This window comes from Bombus bifarius, unplaced genomic scaffold, assembly GCF_011952205.1.
Source record: "Bombus bifarius isolate JDL3187 unplaced genomic scaffold, Bbif_JDL3187 scf7180000009144, whole genome shotgun sequence".
Lineage (NCBI taxonomy): Eukaryota > Metazoa > Arthropoda > Insecta > Hymenoptera > Apidae > Bombus > Bombus bifarius.
The window spans coordinates 77,464-90,399 of NW_022884929.1; positions in this window are offsets into that span (position 1 = coordinate 77,464).

Sequence of the window (12,936 nt, forward strand, 5' to 3'; positions counted from 1 at the left end):
AGCAAGAGGTTCTGTTATCGGAAATTTATATAAGGTCGATATGCGAGTTATCATACCGTCAGTTTGCAATCTTAGCAATAGAGCTGTGGCGGCACTCGACAACAAATACCGCAACTCGACACTAACTTCCACCGGACGACGGTAGCGCAGTGGTTAGCGCCTTAAGTTACGAACGTTCTGAACACGAGTTCAAATTCAGGCGCCTGTAGTCCGATTTTTCTTCCATGGCACATAAATGAGAAGAAAGCAGCAGTAGCTTATAGCGACGCCTACATCAGCAGCAGCAGCAGTACTATCGCGACCACTACTATTACACCTCAGAGCGAACTCAAACGCGGACACCCTGCAGTTATGGCACGAACGGCAGTCATCACAACATCAGACACGTTAAGGAATTTTTAAAGAATTCGCATATGGAAGTTGTAGAGGACAGTAGTTACTGTTTTCTGTGAAGGTTGCGCGTACGAGAAACATCAGAGATCGAGTTTTCACGAGAAAATCAAGCGTGTGACTAAACCTCGCGAAATTATTTATACGGATGTATGTGGACCTATGGAAGGCGAGTCATCAGGCAAGAAATCGTATTTTCTTATGTCTAAAAATGATTTTTCAAATTCACGAAGATTTACAACATAAGTTAGAAGTAGTCGAAAAACTAAAAACTCTTTGCCTAGAAGTCGAAAATCAATTCAACTATATGCTATATGCTATATGCTATATACGAAACCGAATCTACCGCTGTTTTTATGAGCCGAAGCCATGAACACAGCAGTACATGTCATAAACAAGACCGGGCCGACAAGACAGGACAATAAAGCACCGTATGAACTGTGGTACGGGTAACCGCCTGATTTAGAAACATTTAGGGTTTTCGGTACTGAGTGCTTTGCACACATACCTGCGGAAAAGAGAAGAAAACTTGACAAGAAGGCTAACAAAGGATATTTGGTAGGCTACCTAGATGATGGACGAGGGTATCGAGTGTACGTGCCGACGGTAAGAAATGTAATATTGAGCCGCGACGTAATATTTAAGCCCGAACTAGAAACTGCGAGATTTGTTAATTTAAGTTTACCGAAAATTGTCGAGCGCGAAGATGTGTGTGAGCAGAGCGATAGAGCTTGTACGTATGAAAGTGCAGAGAGTGAACACGAAAAACAACCTCATGGAACTAGCGAGAATGTGAGACAATTGAGAGACAGAGGTGAGATCAAACGAACTGATTTTTATCGTAGCCCAATAACGTACGTAGCGGAAAAGTCACCGGTGGATTTTAACGACGCGAAGAGATCCGGAAAGAAATAGTTATGGGAAACGGCTATGCATGATGAAATGAAATCGCTCCATGAAAGTAAGACGTGGATCTTGTAGAAAAACCTAAAGATCAGAAGGTACTTAGTAATAGGTGGGTTTTAACGGTAAAGCTAAATGCGGACAACTCGGAACGACACAAAGCGCGACTTGTAATAAAAGGGTGTTCACAGAAAGAGGGCATAGGTTATAAGGAAAGTCCCGTTACCCGGTTTGACACAATTAGATTAATGCTCAGTATTGCTACCAAGAATAATCTACACCTCGGACAGTTTGACATTAAAACCGCATTTTTATATGAAAATCCGAAAGAAAACATCTATATGAAACAACCTAAAGGCTATGATGATGGTGCGAATCGCAAACGTTTCACAAAATTTATTTCAAATTTAAAATTTTATCAGAGTAATGCAGATCCTTGTTTTTATATTTATACAGAAGATGACAAATTAATGTTGATGACCATATACGTAGACGATGGAATGGTAGCAGCTTCAGACGAATCTCTAATTGATAAATTGTTCAATAATTTAAGTAAAGAATTCAAAATTACGAGTTCGAAAGAAGTAAAGAATTTTCTTGGACTTGAAATTAATAGATTAAAGATGGGTCAATATTCATTCATCAGTGCAAGTATATGGAAAGCATATTAGAAAAATTTTATATGATTGGGGCAAACAGTGTTTCTACACCTACCAAGACTAATTGGAGCGAAAGTAACATAAGCAATAATGACTGCAACGCACCATACAGAGAAGCCGTAGGAAACTTAATGTTTTTACAAATTGTAAGTAGGCCACACATTAATTTCGCAATAAATATAGCGTCGAGTCATTTAGAGAATCCAAACAAGTATCAGTGGAAATTAGTCAAACGAATTTTACGCTACATAAAAAGGACCGCAGACATGGGACTCTTATATACGAAAGCAGGCAGTCTCGAAACCTTTAGCGATGCTGACTATGCAGGCGACAAAGAAACAAGAAAGTCGACATCAGGCGTTGTATGTAAGTATGCGAATGTGGCCATTACATGGCAATGTAAGCGACAACAATGTATAGCTCTATCTACGACAGAAGCTGAGTATGTCAGTGCCGCCTCAGGAGCGAAAGAAATTATGTGGCTAAAGAAAATATATCTTGAATGTACAATAGAGATCTTTAAGTATAGGCTATGTATAGGCAATACTAGTGCCGTGAAATTAATTAAGAATGCAGAATTCCATCAAAGAAGTAAGCATATTGACGTAAGATATCGTCTCTTGCGAGATTTATAGAATAGAAGCGAAATTAGTGTAACGTATGTAACAAGCGAAGAGCAACTGGCAGATATATGTACAAAGGCGTTGCTAAAACTAAAATTTGGATATTTAAGACAAAAGTTTGGTTTGAAAAATAAAAAAAAAATATTAAGAAGTAATTGTTTGTAGAGATGTAGAGCATTTTAGAGAGGGTGTCTAAGTGGCCACCACTTCTAAGAAAACTCTACATCTGGTCTTTTTAGTTATCTCAAGCATAGAAGCCATCAACAGCATATAGACAATAGACTGGGACGAAGACAGACTATAGACAGTAGACAGGCGACGATGGTGTCACGTAAACCTGAGGGTTGGATGATAAAATAAAATATCTGAGTCGTTACACGACTATTAATTTTGTTTTAATTAAACTTTATTACGAATTCAGCAATCACAATGGAATACACATTGAATTAACATAAATAACAATTCACTCCAACCACGTTATGTAAAACCTAGTTACACCGATACGTTAAGTAAGCGACGATTATAAGGGTAGAGACCGGTAAAGATATGTTGACTATTCTAAGGACACAGAAAAAGTGAAGTTTTACTGACGATACTGTGTCTGTGGAAAGCTAGGGGTGGGTGTGTCTAGGGACACCGGACTATCGGATTTGTTGATGACAATTTTGGTTAGGGAAATGAGGGCAGTAGACACCGTCTCCGATTGGATAATAAGATGGTTGGTGGACCAGGAAGGGTTTTAGCCGCCCTCGTGAGAAAGTTGCTAACGGAACATACCAGACGTGAGGAAAACCTACTTTCCGTGTTAACCCGTAGTAAACAATAAACGTAAAAGGAAATCTAAGACAAGAGATACTCGCTTGGTCTGAAGGTCCTTAAGTATGAAAATTCCAAAACCCCTGGTGGGTACTTAAGACTATTGAGGATACGCGCCAACGATGTGCAGACATCTGGGCGCCATCCTGCCCGCGGTGTGTGGCCTGGTCTAGGTAGAGTGTCGCCCGACGTAACAATGACACTGAACCGGACAAAGGGGCTGCACAAGAACAAGAACTGCCCGAGCTGGCTGAAGTCTCGGCTTATATGCGTTTTGGTTTTGAAGATGTGAAGGGCTCGGTGTAGGTTATGATGTGGAAAAGTGTCCGAAGCTCGGTAGGCGATATCCCATCTTTGATGTGGACTAAGGTGCGTCACTGCCTTGGGGTAGGCTATGCTGATAAGGTGGTGATGTGTCCAAAGGAGCCCGAGGCTCGGAGGTCAATGTCTTATCTCTGATGTAGGTTGAGATGTGATTGATGTCACACTGACATGAGTGTCCGCGACAACATGCACTTGCGGAAGGGCGTAGGCGCGATCGTGTTTATTTCTCGGTCTAGTGGCGCGCGGCTGAAATACTTGTCCCCCAGGGATGCAATGCACCGTGCGGCTGGCTGCTAGGGAAATGTATTTACTCGGTTTTCGGTCGATATTGTCGGCCAGGCCGTCAAGCTTCGCTCTCGTGTCGCAGCGTCGGAATTACGCGTCGACGAAGGCCGCCAGAAGGAAATCGTACTCGTTCGTCTCCGTCTCTGATCGCATCAGCACGGCCAGACGTCGCTCCCGGTACAGAGAAACGCTTGGAGGGCGAGGGCACGCTGGGAAATCAAATGCCCCGAGATATCGAGACGCCTCGATGGGAAAATCTTTACTGGCCTGTCTGGCTGGTGGTGTGCTGGCTAAGATTTGGTCCAATAAAACCATTTTGTCCCAACACCTGCGGCTATTATCGAACGGAGACTCGATGACGGGAAACGAGTCGTGGCCATCCACAATGCAATGTTACCATTGCCGAGTATGCTTTGAGTATGAATGTGCGGTTGCAAAATATGTAAAACAGTTGGCGTTTTTGTTGGAAGCGAGCTGAGAATTGCGTTGAGTATATAAAGGATTTCGATTTTCAGAACCGCAGTTTCAGAGGTACCGCGTATTGTAAGAGAGTCTAGATTTTAAAATAGTCTTTGAAAATAGAGAGAAAGAAAGGTGGAATTTTCGTTAGCTGTTAACGACGTTATCGGATGCGATAAGAATTAGAACTGTAGAAAAAATAGTAAATGCGGATTGAAAATCGATTTACTTAAGGTTATATCAACGATCCGTAAGTTTGACTCTCGCGGATTATATTTTCCTGCAATTTTCCTCCGTTCTCTGGCTCCGTGATCGATAATGAAACAATACTAATCCCGATGGGGTTTGCACGATGACATAATCACCGAAATTTCGAACGCGGTACGGGATTGTTAATTAAGACGAGACGATACGACGATAACGATTGCCGGGCGATTGGTGAGCAAATTGCAAGGCGACTCGCTTAATGAGATCAATCACTACTCGACTTATCGCATCAACTCGAAGAATTCATTAAGGGCGAATAAAATTAGCGGCGGCCTTCTCGTCGCGTTAAATAAGCCGTTGAAACCCTGCAATAATTATCGTCTCCGCCGATAAAGATAATCGCAATGTCGAAAAACGCTGACCGCGCCGAGCTGCCAATTAAAGCTAAAAGAAAGTTCCAAGCGAGATAAATCGCAGTTCGTGTGGCATCCGATCTCTCTGAAAAACGAACCGCGTTTCCCGAGTCTCTTCACGGATGCGGCCAGCAGTAAAATACTAACAAGTTTCAACGCCCGATACGTGTTTGTTCCGTATAACGTTAAACTAATTTTATGTATTACGTACTACGCGAGACTCTACGCTAGACTGTACACGTGACTGTACACGTGACTGTGCAGGTACTACGAGAGAATATCGAAGTAAGCTGTGGTACGAGTTATCATATTGCTTCCACTCAGAATTCTCGTTTTCATAGACCTCACGGAAAATTGTAAAATTTTCTCTACCACGGTATAGAAACTTGTAATCGACACAGTTTTTGCCAGAATTTGGAACGTTTGTAATACGATGTGCTTACGAATAACACCTCGAACAAATTGCGTAGGCCGCTCGTTATCACCTCGATATTTTCCTTCCGGTTATTGAAAGCGAACATTATTCCTTGAGGATATAAGAAGAAGTAGGTCATTTACGTTTACGAAAGAAAGGAAAGCATTGTTAGGTAGATGATACATTTACACTGTACATGTGAATATGTGTGTAAGCATCAGAGGGCGTCCAGATCTGAATTGAGACAAAAGGCGGCTGGAAACCGTTGGAAGAATCTAAAGGAATCGGCTGACAACAAACGTGCGTGCAAGAATTTTATCGAGGTCTTCAGAGTGTAATATATTGTATATGTATAGCTGTTGTGTGTGAATAAAGTAAACTATTTGTATTTCCGAATCCTCTCTATACCTTAACAAGCATAGCAAAGACGGCGGAGAATTAATTGCGTGACATTGCGATTATGTGCGTGATATGTGACTCAAAAGATTCATGTTCTTCTCGACATAGATTTGAAGGATATTAACGAGGGTAAATATTAAACACGTTAGACTGGCTCGTTCAAAGCGGTAGTTTCGGTCGAAGGACGATTATAAATGTTCGGAACGTCCTATGAATCCACCTGGCTTGATCAAATCAACGAGTTACGTGAAAAACTCGATAACCTGTACGCTGAACGTTATGGAATCGGAGATGGAACCTGAAACCGACGTTTCACGCTGAACAAAGGTAATGAGAATTTATTCCGTCGAGTAATCTTTCAGAGTTTTTCGGGGCGAAATGAATTTCATTAGGAGCAGACTTTGTGGTGGGGAGTCTGCTCGATCTGAAACAGACGGCAACACCTCAAGCGGTGACTTCCGATGGAAGAACATTGTCTTCTAGTGAAAAGAAAGCCGGAGTGAAAGAAAGATGGCCACGACGAACGAATTAACGTAGGTATATATTCGAGCTGCTGAGATGGATTGATGGGCCGAAAGAAACGGTTTCGACGCGAGACAATTGGTATACGGGGGGGGGATAATACGCTCGTAAATAAACAATGGGATTCCATTATTTCGGGCCAGGCTACCTTGATAAATATCGTACGAAGTTAACGAGTTCGCTTACGATTTACGCGCTGCGAACAGGAAAAAGAAGGCGAGGCAACAGAGGCAAAAAAGCGGCGCCTGAAAATAGTCGCTGCTAACGAAACGTTTTCACTTGTAATTTCCTACAGGAGTGCATTACACGAGACGACGTGAAAGGAACGAGTGAAAAAGAGAAGAGGGGACGGAGCGGCGAAGACGAAGAGACGGAAACTACGAACGGACAGAAACTGAAGCAAGAAGAAAGAAAGAGAGAAGACGAGTCCGTAAATAGAATCGTTGTTCGAAATAGACACCGAGGTTCGACGCAGCAAGAAACAGGGGAAAGGAGAAAGAAAGTTGGAGGACGTCGGAACAAAGGGGAGTAATGGAAATAGAGGAAAAAGTGTAAGAACGGAAAAGGACAATAAGGGAAAGGAAGAGAAACAGGGGTTGGGAGAGGGGGGGGGAGAAACAATCGAGAAATAAGATAAAGATGAGCTTTTGTCTTCCGTAGCAGAACAAATCTAACTTGTCCCGATGTTGAACAGAGTTGGTGGCGGGCTTGGCCGAGCTCAGCCCTGTCCGCTTGTCGCCTTTGACTCCGTCAACCACGGAATTTCCAATGGCTTCGGCATTTATTGCACCCCGGAGCCAATTGCGTCCGCAGACTGGGTACTGATCCCCGACGAGGCAACGGAACGTCGAGGCGCAACGGTGAAATTGATGACGATGAGCATAGGCGTGCTCCTTGGCACAAGCCGAACGCGAAACGAGCCAGTTACTGGCCGCCTACTACTTTCCACCGGTTCCAGATAAATTCTTGTAAATCAATTCGCCTGCCATAATTTTTATCGAGACACGCGACGCCTGCGATAAGCATAAATTGCTGCAGTTGTCACGTAAATTTAAGGGTTGGTTGATGAAATAAAATAGCTGAGTCGTAACACAACTATTGTCTTTATTTTCCAGCACAGCACAGGTTTACACTGATCGGAGAGATGTTCACTGTTCGATGGTTTCTTCTATTTCTCCCTAGGTGTTCTCGTCTCATTACGGAGGAAAGCTCGGTGTGGGTGTGCCCTTTTTAATTAACAACGCGGATTCGCTGTTCGCACCTTCCGTTGGAAAAGTGAGGGTAACGATCCACGATGCCAATTGGTTATAGGTCATGTTAATAAATGAAGGTAGGAGGAGAAAGCCTCCTACCAACGTGGCTAGTAGGTAATATTGTTTATGGGAAAAGCCAGCTTTTTCGTTAGTGAAGTATTGGGTTTTTCCCATTAGATAACTACTTGCTTTCCCGGTAATTAGTAAGGACGTATAACAACCTAAGGGCTGTTTCAAGGACCATCCATAAATAGATAACACAAAAATAATAAACTAAAACTTTAAGTTTATGGTGGGTCCCTGGGCTAATTGAGGGTACGCGCTGAAGACCTGCACACATCCGGCCTCTAATATGAATTGACATTACACAGTCGTCGTCTTGTATATCAGTTACTTCCGCGACGAGAAGGCGCGCAATTACGCCAAATGGCAGGATCGTGTGTAAATTGAAGTCGTGATACTTATTGTTAGTATTAATACTGTAGTAGTTTAATCGATAAACGATATTGCAGTGGTCGTTGTTTTCCAGCCCGTAGAAATTCACCGTTGGCCACTGCCGTTTGAATGTCAACAATAACGATATTAACGCGACCACGGAAACCTGAAATCAATAATATTATCATAATTAATTACGACGAATTCGCGTTGATCAACGATTCCGCAAAGAATTAATTGCAAACACCGCGAACTAGCGCTCGATCGCAGCATAAATTTCCGGTTGTGCTTTAAACGGAGTAAAATATGCCTTGTTTCGTGATGACGTATTCACCTGCGATAATGACAATTCGTGAAATACAAACTATTAAACGAATCGAATAGATGGATAGAAGATTAAATCGATCGATTTGAAAGGAGTATCTATTTCAGAGGAAATGGCATATACGTAGTCGTATTTTCTACCACTTTATATTTAAGAAGGGGGATGAAGACGACGGTCTTCTTTGTTCTAATTGTAAGTTTGAGGAAAGTTTCTTGGCGCCGCCATTTCGGTGTACATACATGGAAACCATCATTTCATGTAAACAGTTCTTGTGCCTACTTTATCGATACAGGTACGAACAACGCGATAATGCTATCTTACGGCGAAGTGAAAAGATTACGCTTCAGGGAAGTGCTACCATCTGATGTTAAAGGCCTTGATAGTTCCAGAGGTTCAAAGGCAAACTTGTCGCACGAAGCGCCAGAAATTATCGAACCTTCTGTTTTGTTCACGTAACACGAACCAACTCGTTTTCTACCTTTTATTCCGTTAGTATCACGAGATATTTTCTTTTCCGGGACAATTTTGGATCGGATATCTCGAGATTTAAAGATGTTCACTCTGAAGAATCTACGTTACGTTGAAGTTTAGAGCAACTTTGTTGGTAAAGCGGAGAATAAACGATACAGACCGACAACTTGTACGTTTTAATTGCTTTTTCAATGAAGCGAATTAAATTCCTCGAGCATAGTGTACTCCTCCTAAAAGGAGTTGCACGGCTTCCGTATCGCTGAATATAAGGTTGCGGCTAATCAAGTCAAAGCCCCCTATGAAACGTCCAACATATGTACGGTGAAAACAAATTACGTTACACTGAGATATCGCGTAGTTAAGTGTCCCGATGACAGCATATAAGACATCCTATTTATTCGAAAGCCGACAATTGTGTCGTGATGTCAGGGCAAAAATATATTCAAAATGGCTGGCAATCGAATTCGGATCAAGAGAATTAGGGTTTGGGTCGCGCGACATTGGCTAACGGGACAATAGACGGGCCGAAAGCTATTCCGCGGACAAGCAATTGATAATCGCGTCCAACCAATGAGCTACGAGTCCAGATGGAGGAGAATAGACTAGTAGGTAAACAGTATAGCCTACAAGAACGTTGCCGGAAGGACGTCCACGTATCGAGGATAAATCGAAGATCACGTCGCGATGCGACGACCATCGCGCGTCTCGTAATGGCACGGCCGGCATGTAACGTACGTATTATAATAAATTCCAGGCTACCTGGTTATACGTGACTACCTGAAGCGAGAAGCGGCAGCGCCACCGCCAGCACCAAGTAAATTTGAAATCTGTCACGTGGTTGAATAACCGTAATCAGGTCGGCTGAAAATCATTCACCACGTGACCGTATTATAAGAATCGATTTTGCGCCCGTTTGCACATATTTACTTTGACTTGCACGTATACCAGGGATTCGCGTACTGCTCGTTTCTGTACATCCACTACTAAACGGAGTTTAGATGACGAAACGAGAAGCTTATCGGCGGAAAAACGATATCCGAGTGAGTCCAGAGCCTGGGGATCCGCTGCTCCTCGACGGTCCTTGAGATCCTCTGACCCAATTTAAGCACGTTGCCAACTGCGTTTACGCTTCGACCACGCTTTCCAACGGGCAGCGGTCGACGATAGCGTTCTGCTTTGCGAATAGAAACCGAAGGACGCGTACTTGTCCATCTCCTCGTCCAGAATCGGCCAGCGGGCCCGTTCTTCCCTATCGTCGATTTGAAATCGCGGCTACGTAGTCGAGCTCACGGCCACGAAAACTGCGTTGTGTGTTACTTTCACTGTTATTTCCCCACAAAAACGATCTTCCTTTTCGTTTGCTTACTTGCTTTACTTCGATACTTATACGTCACCATTTCCCTCGCTGGTTCGTTGAGTCCACGATTTACCGGATTCCAGAGGGTCGATTGAACGAGAAAAGGAGATTTCTTTTCTTCGACCACTTGGCAGCGAAAGTGTTATCGAGACCTTTCGACAGATAAGAGATTTTTATCATTGCCGCTCGGTTACCGAGCAACTTCGGTCGATCGAAAACGAGGCATTTTGGAAAAACTGACCGTCGACGATCTCCAAATTTTTACAACGCAGCGTGAAAGTTTTCGTCAGTCGCGTGTAAAAACTTGCGTTTTACAACCGCGAAGCAAGAAGGAACCCGGATCTAGGAAAGTTTAGCACTCGGTTATTCGTGTAATAAGATATTTTTATTCCCTTTTATTTTCGGGGTAAGGTATTACGCAGGGCCATTTCGAGAATTTCGTTTTGAACGAGTCTGGATGCGTTCGATGATTTGTTAGTTCAGCTCCGCTTCGAAAGCGATTCTTTTTTGTTCTTCTTCTTCGTTTCTTCTTTCCTTACAGTCGCTTCGTTAGTAGGCGAAACTAGGACGAGCGGTCGTATTTGCCACGAACAGGGGCAACGAAACGTTTCGTTGCGACGCGAAAGTTGGCCCGATACAAGGTGAACAGAATTAGTAATTGCAAGCGCCGCCTGGCAAATTCTATGTCTTTGCAAGGAACACTATCTACAACAGATTTTCCGGTGTCAAGAAAGAAAGAAAAAAGGAAGCTTCGAGCTCCGCGGATGAGCGAGAAACTATACGTTACTTGACTTTCCTCTCGCGGCATCTAAGCAACGTTATACCGTTCTCAACGTCGAGCCGATAAAAGTTGCGAAATCTGGTATTCCGATACCAGAGGAACAAAGAAAATCAGTACATTTTGGGGTAATGCTTCCGCTCGGAGGACGTCTTGCTCGAAATCATTAAAACTTGTACGAGACGTCTTCTAGTCTACGCAGGGTATTCATCTTTGAATAGTTTCAACCGTCTTTGACGCGCCCACCGCTAAAGGTAACGCGATAAATCTGAAAGCTACGGAAACGGATCAAAGCTGGCGCTGATGATATCCGACGCGAGAGACTGAAACCGAGTTGATAAGTGTGAAGTAAAGCTCCGATGCTTCGTTAAGCTTTCGCGCAAACGATCCTCCCGCGAACCCCTTCGTTCGTTCTTCCGATCGCTTCGATTCATCCAACACGCTCCAGCTGCGGCAACCCCGAAATTCTTAAACAAAGAGGTACCCTTCGCCAGCAACAGATCAACGACGACACCATCTCGGTTTTAGTAAGAGGACATAATTACACAGTAACGTGTACAAAACCGTCAGAAGAAGATGTATTTTCGACCAATCGCGGGGAGACGCAATCGCGAGGAAACACGTCAAAGGGAGTCGTAAATTCCCGTTACGATTATAATAATCGACACCACGAGTTGATCGATCCCCTGATTTCCGTTAAGATAATAGGGGTGGTTGAGAAGGTATAACACTGTGATTCACAGGGTTATGAGGTTTTTATTTTTTCCACTTAAGCTACACCGTTTCTTATGATATATATCGTCGACAATGATTTAGCGTGTAGAGACGCGATACAATGGCACACTATTCGTTGGTGATAGAGCAAGGCTCGTAGAGTTTTTGTTATAGTTGACGTAGCAATAAGGAAAAAGACAGAGCTGAACTAACCCGTTACTGACATACTGACTATTCTAACGCTGTAAAATAAGTAAGGTTGACTTTTCTAGTGTTGTAGATGAAGTAAAGTACGCTCCCTATGCTGTGTCGGAGGCAAGCTAGCGATGTGTGTGTCTAGCGCACGGGACCATCGGATTTGTTCATGAAATTTTTGGTCAGGAAAGTGAGGGCAATATACATTGCTTCTGATTGGATAAACGAAGGTTGGTGGACTGGGAAGGGTGTTAGCCGCCCTCGATAGAAAGTTGCTAGTGGGAAGCTTCGTACGTGAGAAAAACTAACTTTCCCTTGTATAAACATTTGTTGTGGAGAATATTTGTCTAATAATATAATGGGATTAAGCGAACATTTATTTTCACCAATTTTGATCCTCTCCCGTGCCAGTACTTCTGCGCGTAGCAGGTTAGCCGAAACGTGGAGTTTAATTGCCAATCGCATTAAACGTCAGACAACGCTACCATTTAATCTAAATTCAAAAATTAACGGCAACACAACCAAAACGAACCAAACAAAAACGTAACACGCAGTAAGGATGAGCGAACATCTGGTTCCCGTCTGGCCCGCGGTGTACGGCCTGGTCTAGGTAGAGGGTCGTCCGACGTAACAGAAGAGATCATTATCCATCCGTCGTAAACTCACTCTCTGCGGAACAAGCTAATGAGATTGGACAAAATATAGTCTGATAACATGCGTCCGGACGAGAGCCTTATGCTCAATTTGACGAAACAGGAACTACATTTCCTTCGACGGATGAACGAAAACGAAGACGTAATTGTGTCACCAGCTGACAGAGGCAATATTATACAATCGTTGCACCAGCCTCTTAAACGACGACTCGTACAAAAGTCTGAAAAGGACCTGTCATCGCAAAAACATAATCTGCCGGAATGCGTCGAGAACAGGATTACACCCAGAAATCCCTTACATGCAAGAATGTGCTTTCTTCCAAAAATACATTAGAATAAT